Source organism: Pipistrellus hanaki (genome assembly GCF_964339955.1).
Source record: "Pipistrellus hanaki genome assembly, chromosome: 13".
Classification (NCBI taxonomy): domain Eukaryota; kingdom Metazoa; phylum Chordata; class Mammalia; order Chiroptera; family Vespertilionidae; genus Pipistrellus; species Pipistrellus hanaki.
In genome coordinates this window covers 19711683-19726148 of record NC_140515.1, presented here as the reverse complement: position 1 = coordinate 19726148, position 14466 = coordinate 19711683, and the positions used below count along the sequence as shown (strand labels likewise).

General features: G+C 47.8%; 1 protein-coding gene and 1 pseudogene across 4 annotated transcripts in view; one reads left to right on the top strand and one right to left on the bottom strand.

Annotated features, from left to right (window-relative positions):
* Positions 1-14466, bottom strand: part of ARHGEF3 (Rho guanine nucleotide exchange factor 3) — a 284073-nt gene that overhangs the window by 198630 nt on the left and 70977 nt on the right. The gene's annotated exons all lie outside the window — the stretch shown is intronic.
* On the top strand, positions 10670-12886 carry LOC311632136 (lysine--tRNA ligase-like; annotated as a pseudogene). The gene is made up of 3 exons: positions 10670-10697; positions 10937-11647; positions 12274-12886. The product of its transcript is annotated as a lysine--tRNA ligase-like (transcript).

The window sequence follows — 14466 nt, the reverse complement described above, 5'->3', positions numbered from 1 at the left end:
TCTCAGATTCGATTCCAGTCAAGGGCATGTACCTTGGTTGTGGGCACATCCCCAGTAGAGGGTGTGCACGAGGCAGCTGATTGATGTTTCTCTCTTTCATGTTTCAAACTCTCTCTCCCTCTCCCTTCCTCTCTGTAAAAAATCAATGAAATATATGTTTTTTTTAAAAACATAGCAGAAGCAGCGCCAACAAAGGAGATGGAAAGTAACATGCTTACGATGTACTAGGCCCAGAGCCAGTGTTACTGGGTTGGTTTCTCTTTAAATGGGGTAGAACTGTACTTTAAATAAAAAATAATAATAATTAACAAAGATGAGAGATTAGTCTTATTTATTGGTTTCTCGACATCTACAAATAAAAATCCATGCAGATTAGTTGGTATACTTTACTGCATGCATGTTATTCTTTAATAAAGGTATAATTTTACTTTAACATTTTTAATGGCTGGGTTCCTTAATGTTTTAAGGGCATTTGGGTCAAACAAAAAATCTTTACAAGACATTTTTTTTTTTTTTAAATCACCCTGAACTATCTTCCCACTTTTTGTCTTAAGAAGAAATCTAAAAAAAAAAAAAAAAAAAAAAAAACTCTTTGGAATTGTTCTGTCAAACTATATACAAATCAGAAGCAAATGGGAAAGCGGTTGATCCGTGTTTCCCAGGTCCTGGAGAGTCTAACTCACAAAGCAGCCTTACAGACACCCTACCTCCTGGTCCCTAATAACGGGGCTCCAGGAGGGCTCTGTGCCCGGGAGGGAAAACAGTCCCCACACGTCATCCAATAATACATTGATCAGAAGCTCTTAAATCAGTATGTGGGTGGCCCAGAACCTCAAAAGGAAAATCTCAAATCTACAAACGAGTTCTCAGAGATGGGCATCTCCAACAAATGCTCTGTTGATACTAACTCGGTTAAAAACACCCAAAATCCTTCAATTAGCCGGCATCGCTTAGGGCAGCGTATTGACTCTGATACGGGACCTACCACATTCTCCAAGGTAATTAGAAGCTCCATAAATGCTGTTTTTGGCAGTCACTGAGCCACACAAAAACATGTTTGTTCCCAAACTGTCAGCGAAACATGGGGGCGGGACCAGGTCCGACTTGTTACCAACAAAGGAACATGCGAAAAGGAGAAAGGCTGCTTAGGGCCCATTCACACTGAGGTGACTCATCACCCTGACAGAGAGCAAACCACCCCGGAGTCCTGGGGAAGAGGGCAATTCTGAGGAAGGGCCCTTCTCAGAGAAAGACCTTCTGAGGAAGAGGGAGAAATGTTACTGTGCCTCACGCCACTCAAGGTGACAGCCGGAGAGCCTGTGTCCAGGAGGCTGGCTCTCAGCCCTGAGGATTTGCCTGGCCTCAAACTGGGGAGAAAGAAATGAATCGTGCTGATCAGCTATGGGCTGTCCACTAATATTTCCATCAAATATGACCCATCGGAAGCACAGGGTAGAGCAAGCGCCCACCCCGCTCTCTTGGGCACCTTATCTTCCGGCTCACCAGCTGGGCTCCGGTGGGAACAGGGCCTGCGCTTGCATCAGTGTTGCCATAGCTACTGCCATGGCAACCACCCCTTGTTGCCCAGGCAAAGACACTCTCTCCTGGATTGGGAGCCCTGATTTAGGGATGCAGCCCCTGCAGAAACTCATCTTCTTCTCTGTCCCCAACCTGCTCAAGTCTCTACAAGATGGGGAACCTACTTGGGGTTCCCCAGGCCCCTTACATGCATTTGGACCAGACTAATTGTGAATCCAGGGCTGGCAGGGAGATGGGGCGCAGAGGCCATGCAGAGTGCAGAGTGGTGGTGAACCTCTGCCGGGACCTCAGGGCCTGGCAGGGCTGAGTCTGAGTTCTGGCTCTGGCACTTGTTCACGGGGGACCCTTCGCCAAGGTTTGGCCCCAAGGATGCATTAGAAAAAGAAGAAAAGGGCTACTGCTGGGTTTTACGCTTTGCAGAGCTGTTGTGAGCTGGAAGTAGACCCAAGCATGTGAAGGACACACCGGCTGTGATTGGTGGTTATTAATAACTCTTATCGCCCATGCAAGGTGCTGGCAGAAAAGCAGGAGCCTCAGCCTCTCCCCGGCCACCGCCTGTGCAGTCCTACAGCCCGACGTGCAATCAGAAAGCACTCCTGTCGACAGCACTGGCCGGAGGGCCCGCCGGGCCAGTGTTCGCACGGTTCACGCAGACCCCGCTGAGCGCCACAAACAGGCTAATGGGCAGTGAGGTCCCCAGGTTCAGTGCCCTTCTCACTGGCTCCTTTGAAAAGATTATTCATCAAAATAAACCCACTTCCTGTACTCAACATAGACACCATTGAGCAAAACCACCATTTAAGGTACTTCATGGAAGCCTGAAGGCCACATGGTAGCATTCCAATTTTCCTTTAAAATCCTGAGAACCTCATGCCCACACTGTCAGCAGGGGTGGTCTCTCCGGGCTCCCACGGACCCGGGAAGCCGCACTGGCCATGCCAACCACCACCCCCCGTGTGTGAGCTTCACCAGAATCCATGACCCTGGTTTGTCTGAAACCCAGTAATTCCATTAACTAGTGTCTGTTTTCAAATAAGGTGGAAAGATCCTCAGAGAGCCACCTGGTCTCCCACCCTCACGGAGCGGAGGGAAAACTGAGAGCTGGCTCCGGGTTATGTGGGCAGCTGGTGACAGGCTACCCTCCTGCGGGCTCTTTTCTTCCTTCCTGCTCTCTTGATGCAAGTGTTGCTCGGGCAGATGTCAGCTGCTCCTCATTGCCTGACATTGGGCTCCCCTCCTTCTGCCAACAGCACCCTGGTTTCCTGTGTGGGATGCCCTCTCCCCGGCACTCAGACCCTGTGATTCAGGAAGGGCCAGCCCAGGCCCCCGATGGGCATGAATTGTGCAGGGCGTTGTGTACAGAGAGCCTACTCGATAAGGAAGTTAACCTAAGGAAAGTAGAGTGAGAGACCTAGAGAGAGAGACTCCTGGTGACAGTGGATTCGCCACCTGGATCCAGCCATGCCTGAAGGCAGAACTGTCCCTGGTTTTGCTGAGTCCATTTAAAAAAAAAAAAAAAAGATTCTAACAAGTGTGCATTATATATCTGTCCATATAACCCCAAATAACTATGTCTCCTTTCTTTGTAAAAGAAAGCAAACGACAAAATGGAAATGCTCCCAGGGACCCCCCCCAACACACACACCCAGTGCCTAGCCGAGTGCCCGACACACAGAAATAAGGACGATACATGTGCGAGGGAGTGACACCTCTCCTCAGGTCTCTTCTCAGTAGGACCCTCCCAGACCACCCTGCAGAAACCACCGCGCTCCCCAGCCTCGCCGCCCCCACCCCTGCCCTTCCCCTGCGGTGTTGATCCCCTCAGACCTCGCCTACGCCTTACTCAGCGCTCCTCGCTGGTTCCCTCCACTCCAGGGCCATGAGTGGGGGCTTCTGTCTCCTTTGTTCACTGCTGTGCCCTAGGGGGCAGATCAATGCTCAGCACCCGGTGAATCCGTGAATGAGGGAGAGGAGGACCGGGAGTGTGAGGGAACAGAGCGAGCAGAGGAGAGCGCCCAGCACGTAACAGGCATCCAGGTCCCCACCTGCCTGCTGCCTCAGCCAGCAGACCCACGTCTTCCGTCTTCCCTCTTCCCGGAGCCAACACTCCAGCAGCCACGCCCACAATCCGGGCGACCTGGCGGCCTCCCACCTGTCCAGGTAGCATCACCAAGAATTAAAAGACAAGTAGGCCCTTGGGTTATAAAGATGTTGTCCTTGTGCCCCCTGCTTTTAGAAATACTATATGCCCGTTACAAAAGCATACAATGGAACAAGCAAACGATGAAAAATCGTAATATTGAACCTCTCAGTTACGTTTTGGGCACAAGTCATAAACAGGCACACTGCTGATATATCTTATATGACCAAGAAGGTGACTTGTGACATAGGGAGGGAGGAAGGGAGGGAGGGAGGGATGGAGAAGATTGATTGATTCTAACATTCAAAAATGCGGGAGATTTCACTAAGAAGCCAGGCACCTGTTTTCAGCTCACTGTCGCAGAGCGCTCTCCCTCCCACATATGACAGCGGCCAGCGGGGCTGAGTGGCAGCTGCCCCCCTGAGGTGGGGGTGGGCTCTGGGCACCTCTGCCTCCCCCCTTGTGGCGCCTGCACTGCCCTGGCTGCTGGTTCCAGGTGCTGCTGGTCCCTGTCACACGCAGGGCTGGCGACTTCTGGCCCGATGCATATGCCTTCAGACTGTGCTGGGCCCCAAAGCTTCCTATGAAAAGTCCCTCCGCCTCTGACATCGGCCTGCGACGCCCCCAACAACCACCCACGTCCTGCGTCAGAAAGCACCGCCCTTGGGACCCCTTCTGCAGGCTCTGAAGCCGCCGGGTTCCACGTCTCCCTCGGCGGAGTACCCCGGTCCATCAGGTGCACCCCACTCCCTCAGCGGAGTACCCCAGTCCATCAGGTGCGCCCCACTCCCTCAGCGGAGTACCCCAGTCCATCAGGTGCGCCCCACTCCCTCAGCGGAGTACCCCAGTCCATCAGGTGCGCCCCACTCCCTCAGCGGAGTACCCCAGTCCATCAGGTGCGCCCCACTCCCTCAGCGGAGTACCCCAGTCCATCAGGTGCGCCCCACGCGCTCCGGCTCCCAGCTCCCAGCGAACCCACACGGGAGGTCCCCCAGTCCTGATACCCGTGGGCCGCCTCCTCACAGGGAAACTCCAAACCCAGTGTTTGAATCCAGCCCCCCAACAGGGCAGGCTTCGGCAGGCTGCCCTGCCCTGGGCCTGCAGGGAACCCCACCTGCTGCCTTCCCCTGTTTGCTTTCTCTCCGTCCCACCCGCTGACTCCCTGGCTGCCTGGCTGATTGTTGTTCTCCTGGAGCCTAGCCTGTCCCACTCGGAGAAGGTCCTCACTCCATGACAGCGGACGCCGGTGAGGGACAGACTCCCCACAGGGGGAGGGGTGCTGGGTAGGTCTCAGGGTGGGAGGGAGGGGTCAGCCCCTCCCTGCAGTTTCTGATTTGCCCATGTCATGAGAAAATGACTGTAGTAAATTCTTGAATTTTGAAGTATGGTGTCAAGTTACATAATGAATAAACTCATGTTTAAAAAAAGATAAGGAAAACTCTGTAATACATCATGACAGTGGTAGAACTTTTTTAAAATTCCTTTGTGCACTTTTTAAATTTATTTTTATTTTTTTAATACAGGGTGTTTTTTAAAAAATGTATTTCATTGATTTTTTTACAGAGAGGAAGAGAAAGAGATAGAGTTAGAAACATCGATGAGAGAAAGACATCAATCAGCTGCCTCCTGCACACCCCCCACTGGGGATGTGCCCACAACCAAGGTACATGCCCTTGACTGGAATGGAACCAGGGATCTTTCAGTCTGCAGGCCGATGCTCTATCCACTGAGCCAAACCGGTTTCGGCTCCACTTTCTGTTTTATAAAGTTCACTTTTAACGGCCAACACTGACCTATAACCGAGTGAATATTCGCCCCCGGACTTCACAGACGGCGCCCGCCGAGGGCCCACTGAGGAAAGGAAAATATTTTGAGTTTGTTCGGCTCTCGGGGTGCACTGGAGAGGAGGAGGGGGGAAAAGCAAACACGGAGGCCCGGCTGCCATACACAGCGGAAAGCGATCCTCAGCTCCTCACACTCCTCGGGGGCCTGTGCTCGCCGACACCCCACCTGCTATCGGCAAAGCATCATTGGCTGGCCTCCTGGAAATCCAAAATGTGATGGGAATTCTATTTCCTTTGGAGCGAAGGATGGTAATTTTTTTCAGCACTGGCCTATGAATGCTTCCAAAGAAAAACAAAGAAACATAAGGAAACCTAACACAGACACCACGGGTTTAAACTAACACAGACGTGGGCCTCGCGAAGCTCACTGCCCGGGTGCTGGCCCCGTCCTCGCCCCCGGGACGGCCGGAAGGCACACGCATCGCAGGGCACGGCCCGCCGAGGACACGCATGTTCGCCGCCCCTGGGGGCCCGGGGCCGGCTCTGCCGCCTGGGCTTTGCTTGCTGGACAACAGTAGGTGCCAATGTTCAAATAACAGCACAGACACTGCAGCTCTAAGAGGGGAAGCCCCACCCTTGAGAACTCACCATTAAACTAGAAATACTGAGAAGTGAAATCTCTTCCAGGGCTGAGGGCAGGAGACAGCGGGGTTGCTGCCTTCATAAGAGAACAGTTTCACGCAGAAAAACACACTGAAAGTGAGGGAAGAGTGCCCCCTGCTGGTCAGTATTGGAAACCCACAGCTGGAAAAAAGTACTGCCTTGAGGCGTCAGTCTCAAATACCTTCTGTAGTTCTTTGTTTTGTTATTAATCTGAACTGCAATTTAAAAAAAAAAAAAAGGGTCTGAGAGAAAGTATAAGGTCATATAGTATTTCACTTCAGCCCTCACTTGTTTCTCTTACTGTGCACGTGAATGTCACCTAAGAGGTGAGTGCTCCAGCTCTGCCTCAGAGAACCCAGCAACTTGGGGAGTTCGGCCAAGTGTCTGCAGGTGACCCCCAAAAGCACCCCATTTCCACTCTAAGAGGCTGTTATATTAATCAGACTCCACACTTCACAGACAGACCCCCCCGAATCAAAGCTACCTGCTTCCCCCCAGAAACTCCAGAGGGTCTGAATGCAGAGACAGCGAGATCCCAGGGGCCCAGACTCTATGAAGTTAGGATGTTAACTTGTAGAAGACTGACAACTTCTGGCAGGTTAAAAGTAATTCCAAAGGTTACAATTTAAACAGTTTATATTTCAGGCTGGGATAAGAATCTTATCCCAACATTCTTTTTTCCACATTTTTTCATGACTATATACATACACAAACTAGTATGTGTATACATACATGTATACATATACACACATATGTGAGTGTATATATATGAGTATATATACTTATATACACACACACTCACATGCATAAACACACACACACACACACACACACACACACACATCTTCCTGGATACTTCTTAGAACCAGCTTTCTTTCCCTCGGTCATTAAGTTCTCTCATTAATGAGCTGCATGGCTAAGTATACATTTACACAGTTAATGGAGGTTTTCAGAAAAAGTAAACCTCCGTATGAGCTCTATGAGATGAAGAATGCAGGGGAGAGCATTCCCGGCAGAAGTGACATGTGCAAAGGCCCTGTGGCAGGGAGTATGGCACACAGGAGAAATGGAAAGAAGGTTGTGTGACTGCCAACATCTGTGATTAGGGCCTTTCTACCAACACCTGCTCTATCAACACGGTGACATGACTGTCAAGTAGAGTCCCCCCATGTGCATCCTAAGGATACAGACTGACCTCACAGGGTGGAGAGGAGCTGTGTTTGAGAATCATATTGCTGTAACTCCATGGGACCCTTCTCTAGTAACTGGGGAGGAGCCAGATCCAAGCAGCTGGCAAAGTCCCAGTTCCTGAGAGGGAGAGGACGCCTCTGTACGGGGTGCCAACCTCAGCACACATCACAGGGAGAATCGTGATCCCTGGGCACCATCAGCTCTGCGCCAGGCCCTCTGTCCACCTCAGTGCCTTCCGTTGTTTGGCCCAGCTCCACCGTCTGCTTATTCACCAAGTCCACACACCAATGCCTATTCAAGAGGACTTGTGAGATCCTACAATAGGGTGATTTCTACATATTCCCATAAAAAACACCGCTGTTCTCTCAAAACGTACAACCGTCTCCTGAGAACGGGGATTCTCCTCTCTCCCGTAAGGTGACCACCACCAGCCCCGGGAGCAGAAAACCCTGGCCAGAGGCTGGTCATTAACTGTGTGAGTCTGCACATGTTGCTTACCCTGCCTGAGCCTCAGTGCCCTGGTCTGGAAGGGGAAATATTCATAACTCATTAAAGGTTCAGGGATCATGGATGAAAGCACATTATCCTATATAATAAAACCCTAATAGGCAAACGGACCGAACAGCGGAACTACCGGCAGAACAACCAGTCACTATGATACCCACTGACCACCAGGGGGCAGACGCACAACACAGGAGCTGCCCCTGGGGGTCAGTGCGCTCCCACAGGGGGAGTGAAGCTCAGCCAGAAGACAGCTCAGTGGCAGGGGCGGGAGCTCTCCCACCTCGACAGCGGTGCTAAGGAGCGGCGAGCAGGTGGGCGGGAAGGAGCAAGGGGTCCCGGCGTGCGAGGAGGATGTCCTCCTGCCGGCTTAGGCCTGATCCCTGGGGACATAGGCAGTCGGACATCCCCCGAGGGGTCCCAGGCTGTGAGAGGGCACAGGCTGGGCAGAGGGAACCCCCTCAACCAGTGCACAAATTTCGTTCACCGGGCCTCTAGTAGAATATAAAATACAATGTACACATGTTACTTTCATAATTGTTATGACCACTGGATGCTATATTTAGAATACTGCAAGGCTTTAACTAAACAACACACCTTTATATAAAACGTGAGCCAATTTTCCATATAAAGAATGCAAAGACAAAAACATGGCAAAGCGGCAGAAAGAGGTCTACATGCTGCGGGAATAGAAAGCCGGCAGGCACCTAGCATCTGGGTCGATGCTGCGTCAGGCTCTGTGCTGGGCTCTCGCCTGCTTCAGCGCTGGAAATGGAGTTGTAACACGTTGAGAACTTAAGTCCATTTGTTCAGGGGTTTTTTTTTGTTTTGTTTTGTTTTTTAAAAGAGCCCACTTTGTGGAGAATATGAGCATTTCTCTAAAATGATATGTCAAGAAGGGAAAAGAACTCCGACAGCCCCATTCACTTCCCAGGAGAGTTTATTTATTTTTTCCATTATGAGCTTTATTTGTCTCAAGATACTACACTCAGATGGATGGGTAATATTTTAATATTTTTCCTGACAGACCAAGGACGCCACACAGGACCTCCTTCCCATAGTCTCCAGAGTCCAGGATAATAGAAGAAAATAAGATATTTAGCAGGGATGATGGCTGGTACACACAGCATCAATTCTTAGCCTTGGGTTTGTAATACCTCAAGATATTAATTATATCAAAGAATAGTGTGAAATGCTAAAAATTAAAAATCCAGACCTCTCAATTCTATATGCCTTTATGCTCCCTTAGGAACTGACTCAATGGCCGTGATAATATCAGATAGTGAGGAGACAGGCACTCCTTATTTTTAAAATCAATTCCAAAGCAGTGAGAACTGAAAAAAGGTGTTCAAGACTCTGCCACTAGAGGTCCTGTTAGTGTGGTTCAGTGGTTGGGTGTCATCCGTGCACTGAAAGGTTGCCAGTTCAATTCCCCATCAGGCTACATGCCTGCATTGTGAGATCGATCCCGGTAGGAAGGCATGCAGCAGTCAGCCATTCCATGTTGTACCTTCACATCGATGTTTCTCTCTCTCTCCCTCTCCCTTCCTCTCTAAAAATCAATAAACTATTCTTTAAAAAAAAAAAAATAGATTCTGACACTCGGGGACGAAAGGGAGTATTTTTTCTTAGTATATAAATTTTCATATCCAGCATCTTTTCTGACCACAATGGCATAAAACTAAAAATCAATCAACTACAGAAAGAAAACTTGGAAAAAACCCACAAATATGTGGAGACTAAACAGCCAGTAGATCAAAGAGGAAATCTAACAAGAAATCAAAGACTATCTTGAAACAAATGAAAATAGAAATACTTTTCAAAATTTATGGGATGCAGCAAAAACAGTTCTGAAAGGGAAGCTCATAGGTATGGAGGCCTACCTCAAGGAAAAAGAAAAATCCTGAACTAGAAAAAACAAACAAAACCCAAAGTAAACAGAAGGAAGGAAAGAGTTAAAGTCAGAGAGTAAATAAACAAAACATACTTTTTAAAAAAAAAAAAAAAAAAAGATCAGTAATACTAAGAGCTGGTTCTTTAAAATAGACAAACTTTTAGCCAAACTCAACAAGAAAAAAAGAGAGCCCAAATAAATAAAATCATAAATGAAAGAGACATCACAACCACAGAGAAATACAGATTACTAAAGAATACTATGAACAATCAATTTGAAAACCTAAAAGAACTGGATAAATTCCTAGAAGTATATAAACTTTTAAGACTGAACCAGAAATAAATACAAAATTGGAACAGACCAATTACTAACAATGAATTGAAGCGGTAATCAAAAAACTCCCAACAAATACAAGTCTAGGGCCAGATGACATTACAGGTTAATTCTACCAAACACTCGAAGAATAATTAATACAGACCCTTTTTAAACTACTTAAAAAGGGGAAGGAATGCTTCCAAACCCATTTTATAAAGCCAGCCTTTCCCAAAACCAAAACCTGTAAATTCTTTTTTTTTTTTACCTTCTCACAAAAAAAAGAAACTATAGGCGAACATCTTTGATGATTATAGATGCAAATATTCACAAAATATTAGCAAATTCAACAACACATTCCAAGGACTATTCCCCACGACCAAGTGGGATTCATAGGAGGGATGCAAGGATGGCTCACCCTCTGTAAACCAATCCGTGTGATGCATCATATTAACAAAATAAAGCTTAAAAAAACTCAGTAGATACAGGAAGAGCATTTGAAAAAATCCAACATCCTTTTTTGATAAAAACTCTCAACACCTTTCAGATTTGACCTCTGGTCAGGAAACTGAGGTGAGTGTGGATGGTGGCCAGAAGAGACTGAGCAGTGAGTGGAGGTGGTCATTCGTTCCATGGCGCTCGGCCATGCTGACGCAAGCTGCTGTCAGGCCTGGTAGGGGGTCCCTGCACCCAACCTCCTGGGCACAGTCGGAAGAGGGGGAGCTGCAACTGGGTCCACTTGCTCCTTTCACTGCCCTTTACAAGGACAAGGCACTTTCTCGTAAAAGAAGGAGCTTCAAAGATGCCTGGAAGCTGAGAAGAAGGTAATGGAGAAGGAGCTCAGTGAGAAACAACCCAGCCAGGCCCCTGCTGCAGCCACCAGCCCCACCCACACCCCTGGCTGATGTGGAGCCGAGGAGGAGAGTCTGGACCCAAACCAGCACAAACAGATTGGCAGCCCAGCAGCCCACCAGCTGAAGGTCAGTGGGGAAGACCCGTACCCACACAAGTTCCGTGTCGGCGTCTTGCTCACTCACTTCCTCCAGGAACACAGCCACCTGCAGCCTGGGGGCCCCCTGAGGGGCATCACCTTAGAGGCGGCAGGCAGGACCCATGGGCCAAGAGCTCCCGGGGGAAAGCTTAGCTTCTGTGACCTTCGAGGAAAGGGGGTCAAGTGGCAAGTCACGGCCAATTCCAGAAGTTACACGTCAGAAGAAGAATGTATCCTCATCGATAACAGTGTCAGAGAGACATAACTGGCGTTCAGAGGAATCCTGGGAAAATCAAGGAGGCTGAGCTGAGCATCGTTCCCTAAGGGATCGCACTGCTGTGTCCTTGCTGGCATATGTTACCTCATTTTCACTTTGGCCTCGAAGACAAGGAAACCCGGTATCATCAGAGATGCTTGGACTTGATCCTGAATTATTTTATGAGGCAGAAATGTATCACCTGCTCTAAGATCATCACAGAGTGTGAGCCGCCTCTTAGATGAGTTGAGATTCCTCGAGATTGAAACTCCCCTGATGAATATCATTCCAGAGGGAGCTATGGCCAAGCCTTTTACCATGGGCCACAATGAGCCGGGCCTGAATTTATATATGGGAACTGCTCCAGAGCCAGCCCGTAAGATGCTGGTGGTTGGTGGCACTGGCCATGTTGACAAAATTGGACACCAGTTCGCCCAACCAGCATGGCTGGTTGAGCAATGACCGATGAAGCAGGAGGTCATGGTTTGATTTCAGGTCAGGGCACATGCGTGGGTGGTAGGGCTCGATCCCCAGTGGGGGGCGTGCAGGAGGCAGCCGATCCAAGATTCTCTCTCATCATTGACATTTCTATCTCTCCCTCCCTCTCCCTTCCTCTCTGAAATCAATAAAAAAATATTTTTAAAATATATTTTATTGATTTTTTTTTTTTTTTTACAGACAGGAAGAGAGAAGGATAGAGAGTTAGAAACATTGATGAGAGAGAAACATCAATCAGCTGCCTCCTGCACACCCTCTACTGGGGATGTGCCCGCAACCAAAGTACATGTCCTTGAATGGAATCGAACCTGGGATCTTTCAGTCCACAGACCAATGCTCTATCTACTGAGCCAAACCGGCTAGGGATAAAATATATATCTTTTTAAAAGTGGACGCCAGTTCCAGAATGAAGAAATTGATTAGATCCACAATCCTGAGCTCCCCACCTTTGAGTTCCTCGTGGCCTACACAAACTATCACAATCTCATGGACGTCTCGGAGAAGACGGTCTCGGGATGTTGAAGTACATTACAGACAGTTACAAGGTCGCCTACCGTCCAGATGGCCCGGAAGGCCAAGCCTACCAGATGACGCCACCCCGCCCTCCCAGAGAACCAGCACAGTCGAAGAGCTCGAGAAAGCCCTGCCAGAAACTAACCTTGCACAATTCTTGATGATATCTGTGCGGCAAAAGCTGTCAAAAGCTGTCGAATGCCTTGTACCGCGGACCACAGCCAGCCTCCTTGATAAGCGTGTTGAGGAGTGCCTGGAAGTGATAAGCATCAGTCCTACATTCGTCTGTGATCACCCACAGACAACGAGGATCTGACTAAGCGCTTTGAGTTGTCCGTCATGAAGAAGGAAATATGCAATGCCTGCACCGAGCTAAATCACCGCACGTGGCCGTGGCTGCTTGTCCAGTAATAGGCCCAGACCAAGGCCGCTGGCAATGATGAGGCCAGATTCACAGAGGAAAACTTCTGACCACGCTGGAATACAGACTGCCCCCACAGCTGGCTGGGGCCTGGGCATTAACCAAGTCACCATAGAACATCAAGGAATTCCGTCTGCTTCCTGCCACGAAACCTGGAGGCAAGGAGACGTTAGAAACTGCTAATACACCGGAGACCACAACAGCCGGCACTTCTGACTAGAAAATAGTAATTGTGCGTTGTATGCAAACTCGGGCATCTTTGCACTTCTGCAAAAGGTCAAAGCCTGCGAGGGAATTCTTGTGTGCTGCCAGCCCTTTGACCATTGCGGTCCAGTCAGCAGAAGAGAGAGGAATTAAGAATTCCTCTCTACTCCTTGTCACCAAATAAACCATTTGTTTCAAAAAACAAACAGCAACAACCCATAATTCTCAGCAAAGTGGGCCTAGGAGGAACATATCTCAGGATAAGAAAAGACATATGACAAACGCACAGCTAACATCATATGCAACAGTGAAAAGCTGAAAATCTTTCCTCTAAGATCAGGAACAAGACAAGGTTCCCACTACCACCAGCTCTCTCCAGCACAGCACCGGAATCCAGCCAGAGCAATCAGGCAGGACAGAGAAATAAGAGGCCCCAAACAGGAAAGGAAGAAGAAAACTCTTTATTTGCAGATGAAAACCCTAAAGACTCCCCCCAAAAAATATTAGAACTAATAAATGACTTAAGTAAAGTTGCAACATACAAAATCAATACACAGAAATCTGTTGCAGTTCTATATACCATAATGCTCAAAAGAAGAAATTTTAAAAAATCTACTTCACAAATGCATCAAAAAGTACAAAATACCTAGGAATATATTTAAGAGTTTCTTTTTTAAGTGCCTATATTCTAAAAACTATTAAGACATTGAATAAACTGAATAAAATACAAATAAATGGAAGGGTAATCCTTGCTCCTGGATTTATATTCAGTTTATTCAATGTAATATTATTCAGCAATAAGAAAAGGATGAAATCTTACTATCTGTGACAACAAGGATGGACCTTGAGGGTATTATGCTAAGTGAAATAAGTCAGACAGAGAAAGACAAATACAATATGATTTCACTTATATGTAGAATATAGAAAAAGAAAAATAAATAAATAAACAGAAAAAGAAAAAGAAATAAATAAACAGAAACAGACTCATAGATATAGAAAACAAGCTGATGGATGCAAAAGAGGAGGGGGTGGACAATGGAAATAAAAAGATAAAATAAAATTGCACAGAAGGAAAGAAGGGAGGAAGAAGGGAAAGGAGAGAGGGGAGGAAAAGAGAGAGAGAGAGAGAGCTTGGTGGTGGGTTCATGAAGATTTTGGTATTGTCTGCACACTTTTCTATATGCTTGAAGTATTTTATTAAAAACTAGAGGCCAGATACACGAAATTCTTGCAAGGGGCTCAGCCCTCACAGCTATCCAGAAGGTCATCGGGATGGTTGTTCTGCTGTTTGGTCTAATTAGCATATTAGCTCTTTATTATCAATATATAGGATAAAAATTTTAAAAAGAAATTAAAATTAAAATAAGACCCCATCTGTGTGGCTCAGTGGTTGAGCATTGACTCAGGAACCAAGAGGTCACTGGTTCAATTCCCAGTGAGGGTCAGGGCTCGATCCCCTGTTGGGGGCGTGCAGGAGGCAGCCCGACGTTTCTCTCTCAATGATGTTTCTATCTTGCTATCCCTCTCCATTCCTCTCTATAAAATCAATAAAAACATAA